Genomic DNA, 22,163 nt, shown 5'->3' on the forward strand with positions numbered 1-22,163 from the left:
CTAGACCCCATACTAAGACATACCCAATGATTATACCAGTACCGAAGAGTATATGATGGGGATCCGCTGCAGACGGGCCATCACTCGGGGAGTACTGATTATCACCAAATATGTACCTTACGCTCTGATACCAAACTGTCACGCCCCGAATTTTGAATAAAGGATCCAAATCCGAAACATGAATTTAACAACTAAATCAAATAAACGTTCTGAATTTTTTTCTCAGAACAAACACACCACTGGCCACTCAAATATAAAGTCTCGAAGACCTCGAGTTTATTATTACAAATTCACTCTCACAAGTAAAATTGTAAAGCTCTAAATGAGCATAACAAACCTCACAATAGAAAATCAGAATAACACACTTGCAGCTACTCTACGCAGCTCGATCACCTTCCTGATTCTCCTGACCTGTAGTAGTACCCGCTACACAGTTTGAATAGTGTACCGGGATTGCAACAACACAAAACCCGGTAAGCTTTAAAGCAATCTTTAAAGCTCGTATGAGTAAACAAGAAAGGAGGGTTGATTTCATTAAATTTCACTTCTTTTTAACTCAAAGAAACAACCAACAATTACCACATATGCAAGAAGCATCAAGAACTCATAGAATTCCACAAGGAACACATTTCCACACACCTCACTACAAAAAAAAATTCAATTTGCCACGGCGCAATGCCGTCGCCGAAAGCCAAATTGCCGTCGCAAAAGACCAACGGCGACGGCTAGGCGACGGCAATGTCGCCGATGTCGTTGGTGGCGTCGCCATTGCTATTTGCGACGGCAATTACGCTGTCGCATGAATTTTGGCGACGGTATTTATGCCGTCGCAAAGAGCAATGGCTACGCCATCTACAATTTTGCTGTCAGGTCTTTGGCGACGGCAACAATGCCGTCGCAAAGTGCATATCATTGATAAAAAAAAACCTGGCATGCAATTTTGCATACCAGATTTTTATCTTTGGAGCAGAAGAAGCCAAATAATAAATTTTATACAAAATGCACCAAAACATGAATACCAGATTCAAATACATATATAGCTGATAAACATGTTTGATCAATTGAACAACACTTATCATCAACCAAAGAACAAAAGAAAACTAGAAAGCGTGCCCGCGCTTTGCTGCGGATAGGCTATCCGATAGTGGAAGTTGACATGGATCACAATATGTTCTCAAGCTGCTTGACATTCACAGATTAGTCAAACCTGGATAATCAACCAGAGAATTAGACTTGTAGAAAATGTGAATCAGAAGAGTATGATGAACTGTAAATGTATATTTACTAGATAGACAGCCCGCGCTTTGCTGCGGGTATTTTTATTACCGATAAATAATATTCTAGGCAGTTTATCATCAACTAAGCCTACTGTGATCAATTTACTCAGTATATTCTAATACCTGCATTACACTTGAAAAATTGAACTACAGATTTTTTTTTTTATCAAGACTGCTAAATAGATTAAAAAAATAGTACATGATAGATCAATAATGGAGGTACTACTAACATCGTTGTCTGCCCAAGCTGCAATATTCCATGTGAATTGTGGAAAGTTTCGATGAGAGCTAACGTTAGAGAGCAACACGTCTCAAGCTTGAAAGCAGAAACTGAATTGGAGCCTTCCTTGTAAAAGGATAAAGTATCCTTTCTTAGTATCCTGGAAAATTCAGATGCAGGGTGAAATTAAGAAGACAGAAATGAAATCTCAAAAAGCTGAATCATTAGGAAATACTTAGATGAATGTTATTAAAACCTTGCAGAATGAGTATTGAAATTTTACAATTTTGATGAACTGCTCCATTGGAAGTAGCCTTGAAAACGTGCAATAAGATCAATGCTGCTACCGATCCAGGAATAAGTCCTTAGAAAGGAAATTCTCGATCTCAAACCATGACATACCAGACTTTAGCTGCTAGGAAGGGTATTCATATCATTAAGTTATTTTAAGGTGAGCTAATCAAAATGTAACAATGTCAATAAATAGCAACAGTTCTCCTATCAAGATTAAACTCAGAAACATCAGAAAGATCAACATGAGAAACAAATACTGAAGACCCTTACGGAAATTGTATGAGAATTTAACCTGTCTAATACCAAAGCATAAAATTTCATATAGACAACGGCATTACACACTGTGTACATTGATATTCACATTGATACAGATCAAACAGAACAATATGTTTATACTGACAATATGTTTATATGTGTAAAGAAGAAAACTATCTTCTTTGGAAGGATATCACTACCATAGTACTCCAGAACAATGAGATGTACGGCATGGTGGATGGATCTGAACCCTGCCCACCCCAGTTCATCAACAACAATCTCAATCCAGCCTACATTAAATGGGTCAAGAAAGATTGTACCTGTCGAATTTGGCCGATTGCTTCTCTCTCTGAGTTCTTCGTCCCTTTCGCAGTTGGCTCTACCTCTGCAAGCTCTCTTTGGCTCACTCTCGAGCGCAAACTTGCTGCCTTGACCAGATCCTATGAACCAACAGATTCAGACCATTCAAAAGGGTAGCCTCTCCATCACCGACTATCTGTAGCAAATCAAGACGGTTGTTGATGCTCTTGCCGCAGCTGGAGCACCTCTTGATGACAGCAACCTTGTCGCCCAGACTCTTGCCTTTACTACCTCTATCCGCAGGCGCTCTGATCATCGAGAACTGATCTTTCTATGGAAACATTGATATTCACATTGAAACAGATCAAACAGAACAATATGTTTATACTGAGAGTACTTCAATTCACAACATATAAACAAATTGAGAGTGTATACCTTTAATGACATCCCTCTGGGTCTTGGATCGCAGCCCAATATTGTTCCGAATTTGTAAGTATACAGATCATAATCAAGAATGCTTTGGGTTCGGAAAAGCCTTGGAAGAAGAAGAACCACCATAATCAAACTACTTGATCAATCATCAGAAAATAACAAATAAATCAAAATTCAATCAGTTGGGAAATTCGGGTTTCAATTTTGAAGAACCGCAGAATTACTTACCAAGGAATGAACTTAATGTACCTTAGTATTGGAGGTATGGTCGTCAAACGCCTCAGCTCGATTAAAAACCTTCAGCATACTGTACAAAAGCAAACAACAAATGTCAGAAATATACTGACCTGGAAAGCTGAGCCTAAAACTTTTAAAAATAGTGTCATTGAAAGTCTGAGTAAGTTTCAAAATAAGCAAGATATGATGGTTAATTTAGGTTATTCACTTACTGAGTACAAAATAGCTAACAACTTTTAATTTAGGGTGTAAGCTGTGAACCATCAACACATAACTGAAAAGGAATGAGAAAGAACATTACTTTTTTGCACTGGTCTATTTGGGATATAGAGTCTACCAAATATTTGAGGAAATAGTGATAAACTGGTATTTAATATAAAAAGAAGGGTTTGCAATGAGAAACTCAAAGTAATAATAATCATCAATAGTTATAGCAGTACTACTAACATATATTTTCTTGAATAAAGTTATGCATGCCATTAATCTCAGATTGCAGTAAAGGTAAATGTATGGAGAGAGAAGGAAAAATAATCATTAAACTACTTTGGTTCTATATTTCAATCTGCTGGTTCTCTAACAATCAACTCAAGCAAACTCATTAAAATTTGGCTGATGGGATGTATTAGTGAAATGATGCTATGATAGCTTTTATACATCAATCACAATACCGTTTCATAGTTGAGAGTTGAAGTAAAAACATATTTAGTGATACCCAGCATCATCGGTAATTGAGGTAAGTTGTTCAGGAGGAACTGCAAAATTAATAAAAACATTAATACAGAAATTGGTTATAAAAACATAGAAGTTGTGCAAAAATTGCAGCAGAAGCTTGTTGGAGTACTGGAAAGACAATTGAGCAGGAATAAGAAGGTACTTACTCACATATACTGAGAGAACCAAAAATAACCCAGCAAATAAAATGACATTTCTTTATGTTCACTCTGTTCGCAAGAAATAGTATGATCATCAATTTCAATAACCAAGCATAAATGAATCCACATTCTTTTAACATCTATACCTGAATCTGAAGCAATTAGAAAATCTGACAGGGCGCTGTTCCCAAAATCTACAGAGAAAAAAATAATAAAATAAAAAGTGATCAAAAAATTTGACATAACTATAGCTCTGTAAAATGCAAACTTAGTATATTTCATTTTCGAACCTACAGTTTCTAAACAACCAAAAGAAATAAAATTAAGTTATGGAATCCATCACAAAAAGAGGTCAAACAATGAAACCAACTGTAACACTATAAAAAAGAAAATAATGAATGCAAACAGAAGGAGTGACTAAGCAAAAACTCCAGCATTTATAAACATAGCACATAAAACAATCAATCCACAATCAGAAAATAAAAGGATAGAAATCTAATCGGTCACAACAGCAGGAATAACAACAGTCATTGAGAATAATTCAAAAAACTTATTCACAACAATCACAAATCATAAACTGATTCAGTGACACCAATACATTAAATTAACCGTAATGTTCTATCTGCGAGCTTATGATAATATTTATAATATTAATTCAAATTTCTCACATTATAAAAACTCAATTTTCTGACTAAAATTAAAAACAAAAGTGGCTATGATTTACAACAAAGAATGTCAATATCACAACAACACAATTCAATTCAGTCAGGCAACGAAGAAAACTCATCCGTGTCCAATTCATTGTAAGAACAACTATTCCACATGAGTTCAAGAAATAGTTTTTCATTGATAACCCCTAAGTAATAGCTACACACTCGCATTTGAGCATTTTATATAAGCCTAAACCCCTATCTCTTTCTGTCTATATGTATGAATGTCTGAAAACAATATAAAACGATATAATTGTTGCCAGTTAACTTTATAACAATTATAAGTAGCTGGAACAATGAAAACTTTTCCAGGAAAACGAACAGCTACAAATCTATCTATTTTTATAAAGTTAACACATAAAACGAAGCATGCCAAATTTCTATGATCAAAACATAACAATTCCTTCAACAAAGTCAATATGAAATGTCCAATCCTAGTGAACAATGGATGCACAGAAAGTTGACACAAAATTTAATAAAAATAAAATTGCTTCTGTACAGAAATCCATTATAATCTATGACCAAATTTCAAACCATAAGCAGCCAAATCTCCAAGATAGTTCAAGGTATGCTGAGAAAATCTGTCACGCCCCGAATTTTGAATGATAAATTCAAAATCCGAAACATGAATTAAACAACTTAGACAAATAAACGTTCTGAATTCTTTTCTCAGAAACAACTCCACCACTTACACAAAATTTCCAAATCTGTAAACTTCGAGTTAATTATTACAATTCACTCTCACAAGAAATATTGTAAAGCTCTAAATGAGCATAACACACCTCACCGGCTCACAAAGCAATTCAGATTGACACAATTGCAGCTACTCTACGCAGCTCGATCTCCGTCCTGATTCTCTTGACCTGTAGGATTACCCGCTACACAATTTGAATAGTGTACCGGGATTGCAACAACACAAACCCGGTAAGCTTTTGACAGCCCGTATGAGTAAACAAGGAATTGCACGACTTTAAAGAACAAATCAATTTAAGTGATTCTTAGTATAAAAATTGAAGTGCACAACGTCACTTCAAACATCAATCAACTCACATCTCACCATGACCATCCAAACAACTAAACTTTCCCTTTCCAATATATACTCAAGGGTATATGATAGTTATAAAAACCCCTCCACGCAGCATGTCATACTCAAAGACACATAAAAACTTGAGGTTATCCCTCAAACAGTATGATGGCAGACAGACTAGAGCTCTAACTGAATCGTAACCTGTCACCTTGGCCAAGGTTCAATCTTACGATAATACGTGTCATAATCATCGACACACGATGAAGACACCTGCCACTATCATCGACGCACGATGAAAACACTTGCCACAATCATCGACACACGATGAAAATACTTGGCACTTTCATCGACACACGATGAGAACACTTGCCACAATCATCGACACACGATGAAAATACTGGGCACTTTCATCGACACACAATGAGAACACTTGCCACAATCATCGACACACGATGAGAATACTTGGCACCATCATTGACACACGATGAGAACACTTGACACTAACATATAATTTGTCTACACATTTCAACTATCGCACTTTACTCAACTACTCTTTATCACGAACAACTCAATACATCACACAATGTCATAACTTTCAATATATATTTCACGTAAATATATATATATATATATATATATATATACGTAATCACCTACACAAGAGTGACTACTAATACCATCTATAGTTCACATGCAATAAAAACAAGAAATTCATTTTTATACTTAAATTCATTTTCCTTACCTGTGAGTAGTAGCCCTATGAACCGTAGTCGATCAAGTTCATATTATTTCAAAACAAATCTTTATTTTCTTAAAACAATTTTCCACACCTTTATAATTCAATATAAATCACTAAATTTCGGTTCATGAAGGAACCATGTGCGATTTTACTCACCTCTAATCCAGCTGCATCTTCTTAACAGCTCAACAACAATTTCACAAATTGTCCGCCAAATCGATCCGTCAATCACCTAATCCAACACGATCTTAACTTAGCAATTTATTCAAAAACCACACAAATACAACAATCCAACGGTCGGATTCTAAATTAATGATGATCCAACGGTCGGATCGAAATTATACGATGATCCAACGGTCGGATCCTCACGGATCGCCCTCAGGATCATCCTCCAAAATTATCACGAAGATCCAACGGTTGGATCTTCCTGAATCGTCCTTACAAACATCTCCACAAATTTATACGAAAATCCGACGGACGGATTCTCACGAATCGCCTCGCTAATCACTGTTTTGCATTTATACGAAGATCCAACGGTCGGATCTTCGCCCATGACCACACAAAGTCACTGGGACAGTCATAAGATCATCATATCAAAACTACAAGTCCATCTGACGGTCCTAACTTCACAGATCACAAATCTAACGATCGAAATCGATCGAAACTTAAAAATTCATAACTTAATCATACGATATCCAAAAATTGCGTATAATATATCGAAATGATCGTATTGAAATATAGAATCTAAAAATGCACAGAAACTATATTTTTGACCCCCGGAGGTGGCCGGAAAAGGGACGCCGGAGTTAGGGCAGAGCCGCCGCCGACCACCGCCAATGGTGTCGGGGCCGGGCTGCTCCTCTTCCTCTCATCATGCTTAACAACTTTCATAACTATCATGTAAGCTGAAAATGATCGGAAGTGGTTGAAATTACCTAAAACAGTCGAGGTGGCCGGAAAATTTCTAGAATCCGGCGAAATTTGCAGAATCCGGTAAGGCTTGATTTCGACGTCAAAACTTCAATTTCAGGCTTCGATCCCTTCTAGAGAGTTGTTAAGAACATCAAGGAGAACTCACTGGTTCAAGAATCAATCAAAACGATGCACTACAGCTCGAGATATACCGATCGAAAGATTTTCGTTTCGGATTGAAAACTTACCGAGCTCCGACGAACGTGAAACCGGTCACTCTAGGTGCAATCCTCCTAGTATGATGATCAGCAGGTTGAGGGGAGTTCATGGAGCCAAGGATCGGAAGTTTTGGTGGCCGGAGCTAGGAGAAAACCGGCGTTGACCAAAATCGAGCTTAAATCGAAACCGGGCCGCCGCAGCCGCTAGGGGCCGTGCCGCCGTGCAAGGCTGCCACAGACAGGTGCGCAAGGACCATACGAAGCCAATGGAAGAAGTTTGGTGAGGATCGGTGGCCGGAGGAGGAAGATATGGCCAAACGAAAATCGGAGGCGATTTCCGGCGGGGACGAGGGCTGCAGCAGCTTTTTTCTATTTTTGTAAATTCTGAAACTATTTTCGGAAATTTCCGAAAATGGAAGCTTTATACTAAATTGGAAACTTTTTCAAAAAATCATAACTAATTCATACGAACTCCGATTTTTGCGTTCCGCATATGCCCGCGATCGTATCGACGAGCTCTACAACTTTCATGAAGGAAGTTTTCCCACATTTTGAACGTATAAAAAGTCAACTTTCGCGAGCCCCTAAATAACGTTCGTTTTCGAAAATTAATCGTTCGAACTAATTCCACAACTTCTCCAAGCCTCGTACTCGCTCCCACTATCGTGAAATCAATTCTAAAAATCCACGGAATTTAATTTAGATTTTTCGGGGTATTACAAAATCACTTTACACCATGAAAATTAGGGGCCTTGATTAGTTGATTCTGCAAATTCAGTTGAGTACCTATAGCTGCAAAAAAGAAGAAGATAGAAACAAAGTTATAAAACATACAAACATCAAACATAAATATAACAGTTCACAAAAACATTTTCATCATATAACATATAACATTTTCATCATCTAAATTTGCAAAAAGACAGACCTCTTCCTCCAAACCGACCATTAGGAGCTGCTCCAAAATTACTCCAGGTTTAAGCCTCCCTCGATTAGCAGATAAATGCAACAAGGAGTTAGTAGGAAGGGTTCGGCATCAGGCTTGGAAAGTTTTTATCATCCTCTAAATGCAAAATGACATGTGTTCCTAATAGCTTTCTGTTTCTGTCAAATGCACCTATCATCAACCTAACGAGGATATTATTCCTAAAATTTCATAAAAATGGAATCTTTCACTATATTTCATGCTTTTTCCTAAGCACACATTTGGCAACAGACACAAACCAACTTCAACTTCTTCTACAGAAGTTCAAAACTTCAAATATCTTAGAAAACCACAACACAGGTCTATCATAAAACTAAAAAATCCACAACCTTTCTCACAAATTCAAAAATTTTGATGCATTACAAAGCAGGAAACGAAAAAAAATAAAAGAAAGCTTTACCAACAAAAAAAAAGCACATACCCAGAGCTGAGGCTTCACTCATCTGAGAGCTCCTCACGTCTCTCCTTCTCCATCAGCCTAAAACAACCAACATCAAAAAGAGCACATAAAATTAGTAAAACTATTAGAGAATCCATAAACAACCGGGTGCTCAAGCAAAAATCCAAAAGGGTATTCCAATTCACAACACCCACCAAGCAGAATCAAGAAAAACAAATCCTGAATCTAGAATTGAATCAAAAAGATTAAGTCTTTGGATATCAAACTGGTATAAAGGGGACAAAAAAACACAAAAAACCCAGAAAAAAGAAACGTATTACTAGCATCTTCATGAGTCAAACAAAGATCTGAGCAGCAGCACTGACCAAAAAGAGAGTACGAGGACATGAATTGATACGAGATTTTCTGGGTTTGATTCAAATCGAACTTCAAAGGAGAGGTCCAGAGGCGGAGAGTTCTGGGTTTGAATCGAAAGAACTTCAAAGGAGAGGTCGAGAGGGTCCAGAGGCGGAGATTTCTGGGTTTGAATCGAAACGAGAAGCAGAGAGAGGGCGGAGCCGCGGAGAGGCGGAGAGTTTGCGATGACGGAGAGATGGGATTTGGCGGAAGATGGGATTTGCGATGACGGAGAGGTCGGGAGGACAAGAGAGACGAAGAGATCGGCCTCCATTTTGAGAGAGTTTTTTTTTCTTTTTGAGCAGAGGGCAACTGTCGTGGTTTTCATACCACGGGAAGAATTGAAGAAACGCGACGGCATGTCTTTTACAGTCGCAAACTCTTAGTATTTTACTACGGCTAACTCTTGCCGAAGTAAACCATTGAGTTTGCCATGCCCAGTGGCGACGGCAGTTGTTACCGTCGCAAATATTTTGCACAATCGCGACCCCTCAGTTTTTGCCGTCGCAAAAGAGGAGGCATTGGCGACGGCAATTGAAGGCCGACGCAAATTGGTGAAGCTAAAACAATTCTTTTTTGTAGTGCCTCTATCCACATTATCGCCACTTTGGCCCTACAATTCTCTCACCACCTATTTCACCACTTTGGATTACACCACTTTGGTCTACAATTCTCTCACCACCTATTCCACCACTTTGGTCTACAATTCTCTCACCACCTATTTCACCACTTTGGATTACACCACTTTGGTCTACAATTCTCTCACCACCTATTTCACCACTTTGGATTACACCACTTTGGTCTACAATTATCACCACACGGGGAGTATATCACCACACAGGTACTCCCACATGTCACCACACGGGGAGTATTTCACCACACAGGTACTCCCACATATCACCACACGGGGAGTATTTCACCACACAGGTACTCCCACATGTCACCACACGGGTACTCCCAAAATCAGTCACTAAAATCACCAACTCTAAATCACCAATGATTAATACGGGATCTAAACTCACATCTTTCTTCTTAAAACCCCGAAAGCGTATTTATACAAACACAGTGACTGACAGACTAGAGCTCTAACCGTATTGTAGTCCATCATCACTGATTAGAGCATCCTATACCCTCATACTGGTCACTACATCGACCCTAAATCCAAAATCGAGTACAACTATATTCTTTCACACAATATGATCAATAATTCCATGATACGTACTATTATTGTGTAAATATGTACTCAAAATACAACTCCAAAATCACCAATCCATTCTCAATCATATCAACACACCAATCACACGTCAACCAATATATATATTCCACGTAAATATATATATACGTAATCATCCGCTCAGGGATGACCACTAATACCAACTATAAACCACACATAGTGAAAACCGAGAAATTCACTTTTATAGTTTAAAATACCTTTTACCTACCTATGGATCGTAGAAGATCGAGCCCATGTATTTTAAAACAAATATTCATTTTCGTCAAACATTTTCAATCCATTACGATTTAAGTAAGGTAATTTTGGTTCGTAATAAGAACCATGTGAGGTTTACTCACCTCGATATTCCCGCTGCGTCTTCAATTCAACACAATACACACCGAAATCGTTCACCCAAGGGAGACCGTCAATCACCTAATCACACATGACCTTATTTTAGCCAATAACTCAAAAACATACTCAACGACAATCCAACGGTCGGATCGAAATTAAATGATGATCCAACGGTCGGATCCTCACGGATCGCCTTTAGGATCACCCTCCAAAAATCATCACGAAGATCCAACGGTCGGATCTTCCTGAATCGTCCTTACTAACATCTTCACAAATTTATACGAAAATCCGACGGACGGATTCTCACGAATCGCCTCCCTAATCACTGTTTTGCATTTATACGAAGATCCAACGGTCGGATCTTCGCCCATGACCACACAAAGCCACTGGGACAGTCATAAGATCAACATATCAAAACTACAAGTCCATCTGACGGTCCTAACTTCACATATCACAAATCTAACGATCGAAATCGATCGAAACTTAAAAATTCATAACTTCATCATACGATATCCAAAAATTGCGTATAATATATCAAAATGATCGTATTGAAATATAGAATCTGAAAATGTACAGAAACCATATTTTTGATCCCCGGAGGTGGCCGGAAAGGGCCGCCGGAGTTAGTGGCAGAGCCGCCGCCGACCACCACCAATGGTGTCGGGGCCGGGCTGCTCCTCTTCATCTTATCATGCTTAACAAAAAACTCTAAAGGCTTGCTAACAGAAAACGTCAAGAAGAGGTCGAAAATTACCAAACTCAGTCACGGTGGCCGGAATTTTTCCAGAATCCGGCGTGAGCTCCGATCAGCGTGAAAACGTCCACCACTCGCTCCTATTCCTTCTGGAGACTGGTTCAGAAACTCAAGGCGAGTTCATCAAGCCAAGGATCACAAAGAAAGGTGGTCGGAAACTCAAGATATCGGCGTTGACTCAAAATCGAACTCAAATCGGTTTCGAGGTCCTCCGCCGCGTAGCCGCCGTTTGGGGAGGAAGGGAGACCACCAGTCCACTCTTGGGGAGGAGGCGAACTGATCTGGGCTTTGTTTCACGTCAAAAGCTCGCCTGAGGGAGAAATCACCCGGAGAAATTGGAGGCGATTTCCGGCCGAGAGAGGGAGGGAGACTCCGGTTTCCAAAATTGGAAACTGATTTTTTTTATTTTTGGAAATTTCCAAAAATTGAAGCTTTATACCAAATTGGAAGGTTTTTCCGAAGCCCATAACTTTTTCATACGAACTCCGATTCTAGCATTCCACATGTCCACGAACTCGTATCGACGCGCTCTATAACTTTCACGAAGGAAGTTTTCCCAAATTTTGAACGTATAAAAAGTCAACTTTCGAGAGCCCCTAAATAACGTTCGTTTTCGAATAAAACTTGTTTGAACTAATTCCACCACTCCTCCGAGCTTCGTACTTTCTCCCATGACCACAAAATCATTTCCAAAATGTCATCGGAAATTAACTTGAATTTTCGGGGTATTACAATCTACCCTCCTTAAAGAAATTTTGTCCCGAAATTTAATCGTGAGTCCATTTCTCCCGATTAAAGTTTTCAGAACACTAACCAAGCATCAACTTGATCACCACAATTCTTACTTCAACTACCACGCTTGACTATACTATCTCCAACTTTACCAATACTGTAGAAATCTACAGATACCATACCGTTGAAATATACAAAGCTACGGTTCTATGTATAAAAATACGTCCGTATACTGAGCGTATACAAGATCCAAAAATAAATGTAAGAGGCAAGGGTCGAACTCCTGACCTCGAACACAAAAGTTTTGCTCCCAACCACTGAAGCAAGAGCTGCTTCCAATAATATATGCTCACGTGTTATATTTATTATGTCATAAGCGACATAAATAAAATAAAAGGGGTGGCAAGGTTCGAAACCTTAACCTGCTGCACAAAGGCTTTGCCCCCCAACCACTGGAGCACAAGCTGTGCTTAATATAATGTGTACAAATGTTATACTTATTATGTCATAAACGAACATAATAAAAATAAACAAGAGGCGAGGTTCGAACCTCAGACCTCTTGCACATGAATCTCGCTCTCAACCACTCGAGCACAAGCTGCTCTCGATGATAACTATACCATTCCTTTTATTTAAACCAAGCTGTTTCAAATTGTTTCAACAATCCGGCCCAAAACACCCAAAACTGTTGCAGAAATCCGGCCCATGAATTTCATCCCAAAACTATTCAGAAATTTGGCCCAATGATTTCACCCAAAACTATTTCAGAAGTTCAGCCCATTGGGCCTCCACCCACAACTACAGTGAGGGCCTTGATCCGAGACAAGCCCACGTACGGCTCACCTGCCACGGCTTATCCCTTCCGTGATTTAAGGCAATCAGAATCACTTTCGGCTAAAGCTGTCTGCCACAGCGCCTCGAGATTCGGCCTGTCCCCTTACACGCTCAACACGCGCCAACAGCTTTTCCGGGTTTCGGGGCGACTTTAATCCAACGCGTGGATTCAAATTCTGAGATCGTTCATCCAACGGTGGAGATCTGCTCACCTTGTTCTATAAATAGGTGCATTCTGGAGACGCGACTGTTCACTCCAAAGGAAAAGAAATTTTCTTCCGAGCTCAAGCCTTTCTCTCTCAACTCTTCAGCCTTTCTCTTCTCAAATCCCCAGTTTTTCACTCGCAGATCTTCAATCTTTTCCTCCAAATCTTCAATATATCCTTCTTTCTCAGATCTTTTCTTCCATTTGAAGATTCGATCTCTTCTTTCCTCTGAACTTTCAGATCTCCAACACCCCTTCATCGACCTTAATCCTTCTAAGGTCAATCTCCCACAAACACTCAACAACTTCGTTCTTCAATTTACACTTCCTCGCAACTCATCACCATGGAACCACGAACTCTGCAACTAATGGAGCTACAAACCCAGCAACAAATCGAGGATGGAGGAAACAACCAAGCAGCCGGGAGTAGTGCCAACACGGATTTCTGGCGAAGCCGTACCAGGTGGATTCCTACTCCAGATCAAATAAGAATCCTCAAGGATCTTTACTACGACAGGGGAGTTAAGTGCCCAACTACAGAGCACATTCACGAGATCTGTCTCCAGCTGAACCAGTATGGACAGGTTGAGGGCAAGAACATTTACTTTTGGTTCCAGAACGTCAGGGCTCGAGAGAAGCAGATGAAGAGGTGCAATCAGGCTGCTCAAGTGCCCATGGGAACTAGTTCTCCTGGTACTGGTGGATCCATTGATCTCAATTTTGGGTCCACTGGTTCTACTGGTGCTGGTGGATCCATCGACATCAATTTTGGGCCAGCTGGTGGATCCATTGACATCAATTTTGGGTCCACTAGTTCTACTGGTGCTGGTGGATCCATTGATCTCAATTTTGGTTCCACTACTTCTACTGGTAATGAAGGATTTATTTACTTAAATTTTGTTTCATAATCTTCCTCACCCTTCAATACTAATACCAGTACAACTCTTTTGGCACAACAGGAGGACAATCTTCCATGGAACAACGAGGAGGAGTTCGCCAGGAGTTTGAAACTCTTCCTCTGTTCCCCGTGCACGGCGAGGACGTCTATGGTAACCCGAAGACTACTTCCGAGGAAGGTAGCGCATATGATTACTATTTCGGTGGCTCAGGCGGTTACAACCGTGGATCTCCAGTTTCTCTTGAGCTCAGCCTCAACCCATCCGGAGCTACTGATTAGGCTTAGTATAGCGTAGTTCCAATTTCCTTTTTGTAATAATAAATCAATAAGATGGTGTGCATGTTTTCTTTTCTTTTTTTTGTTTAACCAACAACAACACCAAGGATTGAACCTTGGTCACCCAATACTATTTTCAAAACCATAAACAACTCTACTGCACACATCTTTCATAATGATGCAATAAAAACAATCACTCAAAAAGAATCCAACAATCAATTAAGTCGCATAGAGGTCTAGCTAGTATCCTCTGAGTCAAACCAAACACAAACAATTTCATCGATAGGATTAGGGATTTATAAAGCTAAACACATCCTGAGTTAGCTAGGAAAAACCCACGTCTTTAGAGTTACTCTTAGAACTCTTATAGAATCTCGATAATTCCATCTATCAATTGCTTCAACAAAAACTCACCACAATTCAATCCCTAACATTTAGCGATTCAGAAATCGAATCAAACTCCATATCACATAGTAATTCACTTGAACCACTATGGATACCTAACAAAGTCACTAAAATCAATATCAGAAATTGCGTTTAACTATATCACCTAAAATCAATCACCAAAGGCACACACTCTCATCCAACATCCTTCACAAGAACTGATTCTAACTCTCCCAATTAATTACACCAAAATCAACTCCATTGCAAAACTTTAAGTGTCCCGCCTACTTAAACTTAAAACACACAACAACTTCAAATTCACTGCAGTCCATCTCCATACTATGATCCAAAACTTAAGAAAACTAGTTCACCACACAAAGGCCACAAAATTCAATTTCATTCACTTGAACAAAACTATATTCACAAGTCACGGTCAGGTCATCAACCCATGGTGTTCAAATGAATAAATTTCAAATCCAGTTTTCCTTGTGAATCGTAACGTATCGTTCCAAAATGATGCAAGCAACATCAACCATGTATATAAGACACATCTCGCGAACTCAATTCAAATTCCGAATCACCAAAACTACTACTAATTCCAATTCTACCAACAATCCTGATTCTGAAGGAATTATAGTACTCAACGACAACCCAAAACAATGGTCTCTCATCTCTAACCATCGAGCACAAAATAAAATTCTTGTCTCGCACCTTAAACCCTGCTTAACAACTTACAAGCACAAGGAAGAAGTAACCACAATAATTTCTTCCCTAACCTCAACCCTACTAACAAACTCCACAAGGACATCTCATTACAAAACAAGATATTTAATCCTTGATACGTACATCCCATCCAAAAACATCTGTATATCCAACTTAAGAAGGAAAAATCTCTATCAATTTATACTCGTATCCAACCTGGGTACATGCATAGGTCAACATCATGCCTTCAACCAAACACTTCTACGTACAAAAGAAACTCATTTCCATAAACAATCCTCACCGACTCATTAGAGTTAAATCAGGAGGTTTCCATTCCTCGAAGATTACAACCTGCGGAAACTAAACTTATTCTAATACGAACTTAGAAGACAACTCTACCGTCCTACAGACATACACGCTGTCTAGACCCCATACTAAGACATACCCAATGATTATACCAGTACCGAAGAGTATATGATGGGGATCCGCTGCAGACGGGCCATCACTCGGGGAGTACTGATTATCACCAAATATGTACCTTACGCTCTGATACCAAACTGTCACGCCCCGAATTTTGAATAAAGGATCCAAATCCGAAACATGAATTTAACAACTAAATCAAATAAACGTTCTGAATTTTTTTCTCAGAACAAACACACCACTGGCCACTCAAATATAAAGTCTCGAAGACCTCGAGTTTATTATTACAAATTCACTCTCACAAGTAAAATTGTAAAGCTCTAAATGAGCATAACAAACCTCACAATAGAAAATCAGAATAACACACTTGCAGCTACTCTACGCAGCTCGATCACCTTCCTGATTCTCCTGACCTGTAGTAGTACCCGCTACACAGTTTGAATAGTGTACCGGGATTGCAACAACACAAAACCCGGTAAGCTTTAAAGCAATCTTTAAAGCTCGTATGAGTAAACAAGAAAGGAGGGTTGATTTCATTAAATTTCACTTCTTTTTAACTCAAAGAAACAACCAACAATTACCACATATGCAAGAAGCATCAAGAACTCATAGAATTCCACAAGGAACACATTTCCACACACCTCACTACAAAAAAAAATTCAATTTGCCACGGCGCAATGCCGTCGCCGAAAGCCAAATTGCCGTCGCAAAAGACCAACGGCGACGGCTAGGCGACGGCAATGTCGCCGATGTCGTTGGTGGCGTCGCCATTGCTATTTGCGACGGCAATTACGCTGTCGCATGAATTTTGGCGACGGTATTTATGCCGTCGCAAAGAGCAATGGCTACGCCATCTACAATTTTGCTGTCAGGTCTTTGGCGACGGCAACAATGCCGTCGCAAAGTGCATATCATTGATAAAAAAAAACCTGGCATGCAATTTTGCATACCAGATTTTTATCTTTGGAGCAGAAGAAGCCAAATAATAAATTTTATACAAAATGCACCAAAACATGAATACCAGATTCAAATACATATATAGCTGATAAACATGTTTGATCAATTGAACAACACTTATCATCAACCAAAGAACAAAAGAAAACTAGAAAGCGTGCCCGCGCTTTGCTGCGGATAGGCTATCCGATAGTGGAAGTTGACATGGATCACAATATGTTCTCAAGCTGCTTGACATTCACAGATTAGTCAAACCTGGATAATCAACCAGAGAATTAGACTTGTAGAAAATGTGAATCAGAAGAGTATGATGAACTGTAAATGTATATTTACTAGATAGACAGCCCGCGCTTTGCTGCGGGTATTTTTATTACCGATAAATAATATTCTAGGCAGTTTATCATCAACTAAGCCTACTGTGATCAATTTACTCAGTATATTCTAATACCTGCATTACACTTGAAAAATTGAACTACAGATTTTTTTTTTTATCAAGACTGCTAAATAGATTAAAAAAATAGTACATGATAGATCAATAATGGAGGTACTACTAACATCGTTGTCTGCCCAAGCTGCAATATTCCATGTGAATTGTGGAAAGTTTCGATGAGAGCTAACGTTAGAGAGCAACACGTCTCAAGCTTGAAAGCAGAAACTGAATTGGAGCCTTCCTTGTAAAAGGATAAAGTATCCTTTCTTAGTATCCTGGAAAATTCAGATGCAGGGTGAAATTAAGAAGACAGAAATGAAATCTCAAAAAGCTGAATCATTAGGAAATACTTAGATGAATGTTATTAAAACCTTGCAGAATGAGTATTGAAATTTTACAATTTTGATGAACTGCTCCATTGGAAGTAGCCTTGAAAACGTGCAATAAGATCAATGCTGCTACCGATCCAGGAATAAGTCCTTAGAAAGGAAATTCTCGATCTCAAACCATGACATACCAGACTTTAGCTGCTAGGAAGGGTATTCATATCATTAAGTTATTTTAAGGTGAGCTAATCAAAATGTAACAATGTCAATAAATAGCAACAGTTCTCCTATCAAGATTAAACTCAGAAACATCAGAAAGATCAACATGAGAAACAAATACTGAAGACCCTTACGGAAATTGTATGAGAATTTAACCTGTCTAATACCAAAGCATAAAATTTCATATAGACAACGGCATTACACACTGTGTACATTGATATTCACATTGATACAGATCAAACAGAACAATATGTTTATACTGACAATATGTTTATATGTGTAAAGAAGAAAACTATCTTCTTTGGAAGGATATCACTACCATAGTACTCCAGAACAATGAGATGTACGGCATGGTGGATGGATCTGAACCCTGCCCACCCCAGTTCATCAACAACAATCTCAATCCAGCCTACATTAAATGGGTCAAGAAAGATTGTACCTGTCGAATTTGGCCGATTGCTTCTCTCTCTGAGTTCTTCGTCCCTTTCGCAGTTGGCTCTACCTCTGCAAGCTCTCTTTGGCTCACTCTCGAGCGCAAACTTGCTGCCTTGACCAGATCCTATGAACCAACAGATTCAGACCATTCAAAAGGGTAGCCTCTCCATCACCGACTATCTGTAGCAAATCAAGACGGTTGTTGATGCTCTTGCCGCAGCTGGAGCACCTCTTGATGACAGCAACCTTGTCGCCCAGACTCTTGCCTTTACTACCTCTATCCGCAGGCGCTCTGATCATCGAGAACTGATCTTTCTATGGAAACATTGATATTCACATTGAAACAGATCAAACAGAACAATATGTTTATACTGAGAGTACTTCAATTCACAACATATAAACAAATTGAGAGTGTATACCTTTAATGACATCCCTCTGGGTCTTGGATCGCAGCCCAATATTGTTCCGAATTTGTAAGTATACAGATCATAATCAAGAATGCTTTGGGTTCGGAAAAGCCTTGGAAGAAGAAGAACCACCATAATCAAACTACTTGATCAATCATCAGAAAATAACAAATAAATCAAAATTCAATCAGTTGGGAAATTCGGGTTTCAATTTTGAAGAACCGCAGAATTACTTACCAAGGAATGAACTTAATGTACCTTAGTATTGGAGGTATGGTCGTCAAACGCCTCAGCTCGATTAAAAACCTTCAGCATACTGTACAAAAGCAAACAACAAATGTCAGAAATATACTGACCTGGAAAGCTGAGCCTAAAACTTTTAAAAATAGTGTCATTGAAAGTCTGAGTAAGTTTCAAAATAAGCAAGATATGATGGTTAATTTAGGTTATTCACTTACTGAGTACAAAATAGCTAACAACTTTTAATTTAGGGTGTAAGCTGTGAACCATCAACACATAACTGAAAAGGAATGAGAAAGAACATTACTTTTTTGCACTGGTCTATTTGGGATATAGAGTCTACCAAATATTTGAGGAAATAGTGATAAACTGGTATTTAATATAAAAAGAAGGGTTTGCAATGAGAAACTCAAAGTAATAATAATCATCAATAGTTATAGCAGTACTACTAACATATATTTTCTTGAATAAAGTTATGCATGCCATTAATCTCAGATTGCAGTAAAGGTAAATGTATGGAGAGAGAAGGAAAAATAATCATTAAACTACTTTGGTTCTATATTTCAATCTGCTGGTTCTCTAACAATCAACTCAAGCAAACTCATTAAAATTTGGCTGATGGGATGTATTAGTGAAATGATGCTATGATAGCTTTTATACATCAATCACAATACCGTTTCATAGTTGAGAGTTGAAGTAAAAACATATTTAGTGATACCCAGCATCATCGGTAATTGAGGTAAGTTGTTCAGGAGGAACTGCAAAATTAATAAAAACATTAATACAGAAATTGGTTATAAAAACATAGAAGTTGTGCAAAAATTGCAGCAGAAGCTTGTTGGAGTACTGGAAAGACAATTGAGCAGGAATAAGAAGGTACTTACTCACATATACTGAGAGAACCAAAAATAACCCAGCAAATAAAATGACATTTCTTTATGTTCACTCTGTTCGCAAGAAATAGTATGATCATCAATTTCAATAACCAAGCATAAATGAATCCACATTCTTTTAACATCTATACCTGAATCTGAAGCAATTAGAAAATCTGACAGGGCGCTGTTCCCAAAATCTACAGAGAAAAAAATAATAAAATAAAAAGTGATCAAAAAATTTGACATAACTATAGCTCTGTAAAATGCAAACTTAGTATATTTCATTTTCGAACCTACAGTTTCTAAACAACCAAAAGAAATAAAATTAAGTTATGGAATCCATCACAAAAAGAGGTCAAACAATGAAACCAACTGTAACACTATAAAAAAGAAAATAATGAATGCAAACAGAAGGAGTGACTAAGCAAAAACTCCAGCATTTATAAACATAGCACATAAAACAATCAATCCACAATCAGAAAATAAAAGGATAGAAATCTAATCGGTCACAACAGCAGGAATAACAACAGTCATTGAGAATAATTCAAAAAACTTATTCACAACAATCACAAATCATAAACTGATTCAGTGACACCAATACATTAAATTAACCGTAATGTTCTATCTGCGAGCTTATGATAATATTTATAATATTAATTCAAATTTCTCACATTATAAAAACTCAATTTTCTGACTAAAATTAAAAACAAAAGTGGCTATGATTTACAACAAAGAATGTCAATATCACAACAACACAATTCAATTCAGTCAGGCAACGAAGAAAACTCATCCGTGTCCAATTCATTGTAAGAACAACTATTCCACATGAGTTCAAGAAATAGTTTTTCATTGATAACCCCTAAGTAATAGCTACACACTCGCATTTGAGCATTTTATATAAGCCTAAACCCCTATCTCTTTCTGTCTATATGTATGAATGTCTGAAAACAATATAAAACGATATAATTGTTGCCAGTTAACTTTATAACAATTATAAGTAGCTGGAACAATGAAAACTTTTCCAGGAAAACGAACAGCTACAAATCTATCTATTTTTATAAAGTTAACACATAAAACGAAGCATGCCAAATTTCTATGATCAAAACATAACAATTCCTTCAACAAAGTCAATATGAAATGTCCAATCCTAGTGAACAATGGATGCACAGAAAGTTGACACAAAATTTAATAAAAATAAAATTGCTTCTGTACAGAAATCCATTATAATCTATGACCAAATTTCAAACCATAAGCAGCCAAATCTCCAAGATAGTTCAAGGTATGCTGAGAAAATCTGTCACGCCCCGAATTTTGAATGATAAATTCAAAATCCGAAACATGAATTAAACAACTTAGACAAATAAACGTTCTGAATTCTTTTCTCAGAAACAACTCCACCACTTACACAAAATTTCCAAATCTGTAAACTTCGAGTTAATTATTACAATTCACTCTCACAAGAAATATTGTAATACCCGAAAAAATCCAAATTAAATTCCGTGGATTTTTAGAAATGATTTCACGATAGTAGGAGCGAGTACGAAGCTTGGAGAAGTCGTGGAATTAGTTCGAACGATTTTATTTTCGAAAACGAACGTTTTTAAGGGGTCAACAAAGTTGACTTTTTATACGTTCAAAATTTGGGAAAACTTCCTTCATGAAAGTTGTAGAGCTCGTCGATACGAGTTCGTGGACATGTGGAACGCAATATTCGGAGTTCGTATGATTAAGTTATGAATATTTTAAAATTGGGTTTTTTCTATAAATAGAGAAATTTTCCAAATTCTTTCATTAAGGACGAAACTTTTCCCTTTTTGCTAAATAGTCCCTCCGGTTCTCTCTCTCTCTCGATCGAAAACCCTCAGACCCGGAACTATTCGACTGACCCGACCCGGACCCATCTCCGGCCTCCGGCGTCCTCCGGCCACGACCCGGCCCTTCTTGTGATCGCCACAAGCCGCCCAGTCGCCTGGTGCCACTTTCTTGCACCGCCGTTGCCCCCAAACCTGGATCGAAGCGACCCCAGGCGAAGTAACCGACCCGACCGGATCTCATCGACGCCGGCGTTGCACGGGCCGATCCTCCCCATTTTCGTGATCTCCTCCTTCCCCTGATCATCCTCATATCCTCCTTGCTTGACGATTTGGAGTGTGGAGTGAAAGATCACGAGTTGAAGATTTCGACGTCCCTGATTCAATCTGGAATCTGATCAGACGCACGAGATTAATCCAACT

At 38.4% G+C, this 22,163-nt stretch overlaps 2 long non-coding RNA genes across 9 annotated transcripts; both read right to left on the reverse strand.

The window, feature by feature from the left end:
• Window positions 1-1,012: 1,012 nt before the first annotated feature.
• On the reverse strand, window positions 1,013-4,128 carry LOC133718609 (uncharacterized). Of its 5 annotated transcripts, none has more exons than XR_009850402.1 (9): window positions 4,034-4,128; window positions 3,894-3,956; window positions 3,684-3,767; window positions 3,028-3,085; window positions 2,782-2,881; window positions 2,367-2,677; window positions 1,754-1,909; window positions 1,508-1,657; window positions 1,013-1,207 (listed from the first exon to the last, which is right to left on the reverse strand). It is a non-coding gene; the product is annotated as an uncharacterized LOC133718609 (long non-coding RNA). The 5 variants fall into 5 exon arrangements; XR_009850399.1 differs by having other exon boundaries at window positions 2,782-2,911; XR_009850401.1 differs by having other exon boundaries at window positions 2,367-2,881.
• Window positions 4,129-17,057: 12,929 nt separating this feature from the next.
• Window positions 17,058-20,173, reverse strand: LOC133718666 (uncharacterized). 4 transcript variants are annotated; one of them, XR_009850482.1, is made up of 9 exons: window positions 20,079-20,173; window positions 19,939-20,001; window positions 19,729-19,812; window positions 19,073-19,130; window positions 18,827-18,956; window positions 18,412-18,722; window positions 17,799-17,954; window positions 17,553-17,702; window positions 17,058-17,252 (listed from the first exon to the last, which is right to left on the reverse strand). It is a non-coding gene; the product is annotated as an uncharacterized LOC133718666 (long non-coding RNA). The 4 variants fall into 4 exon arrangements; XR_009850485.1 differs by having other exon boundaries at window positions 18,412-18,926; XR_009850481.1 differs by having other exon boundaries at window positions 18,412-18,956.
• Between the last annotated feature and the right edge of the window lie 1,990 nt (window positions 20,174-22,163).

This window comes from Rosa rugosa, chromosome 6 (genome assembly GCF_958449725.1).
Source record: "Rosa rugosa chromosome 6, drRosRugo1.1, whole genome shotgun sequence".
NCBI lineage: Eukaryota > Viridiplantae > Streptophyta > Magnoliopsida > Rosales > Rosaceae > Rosa > Rosa rugosa.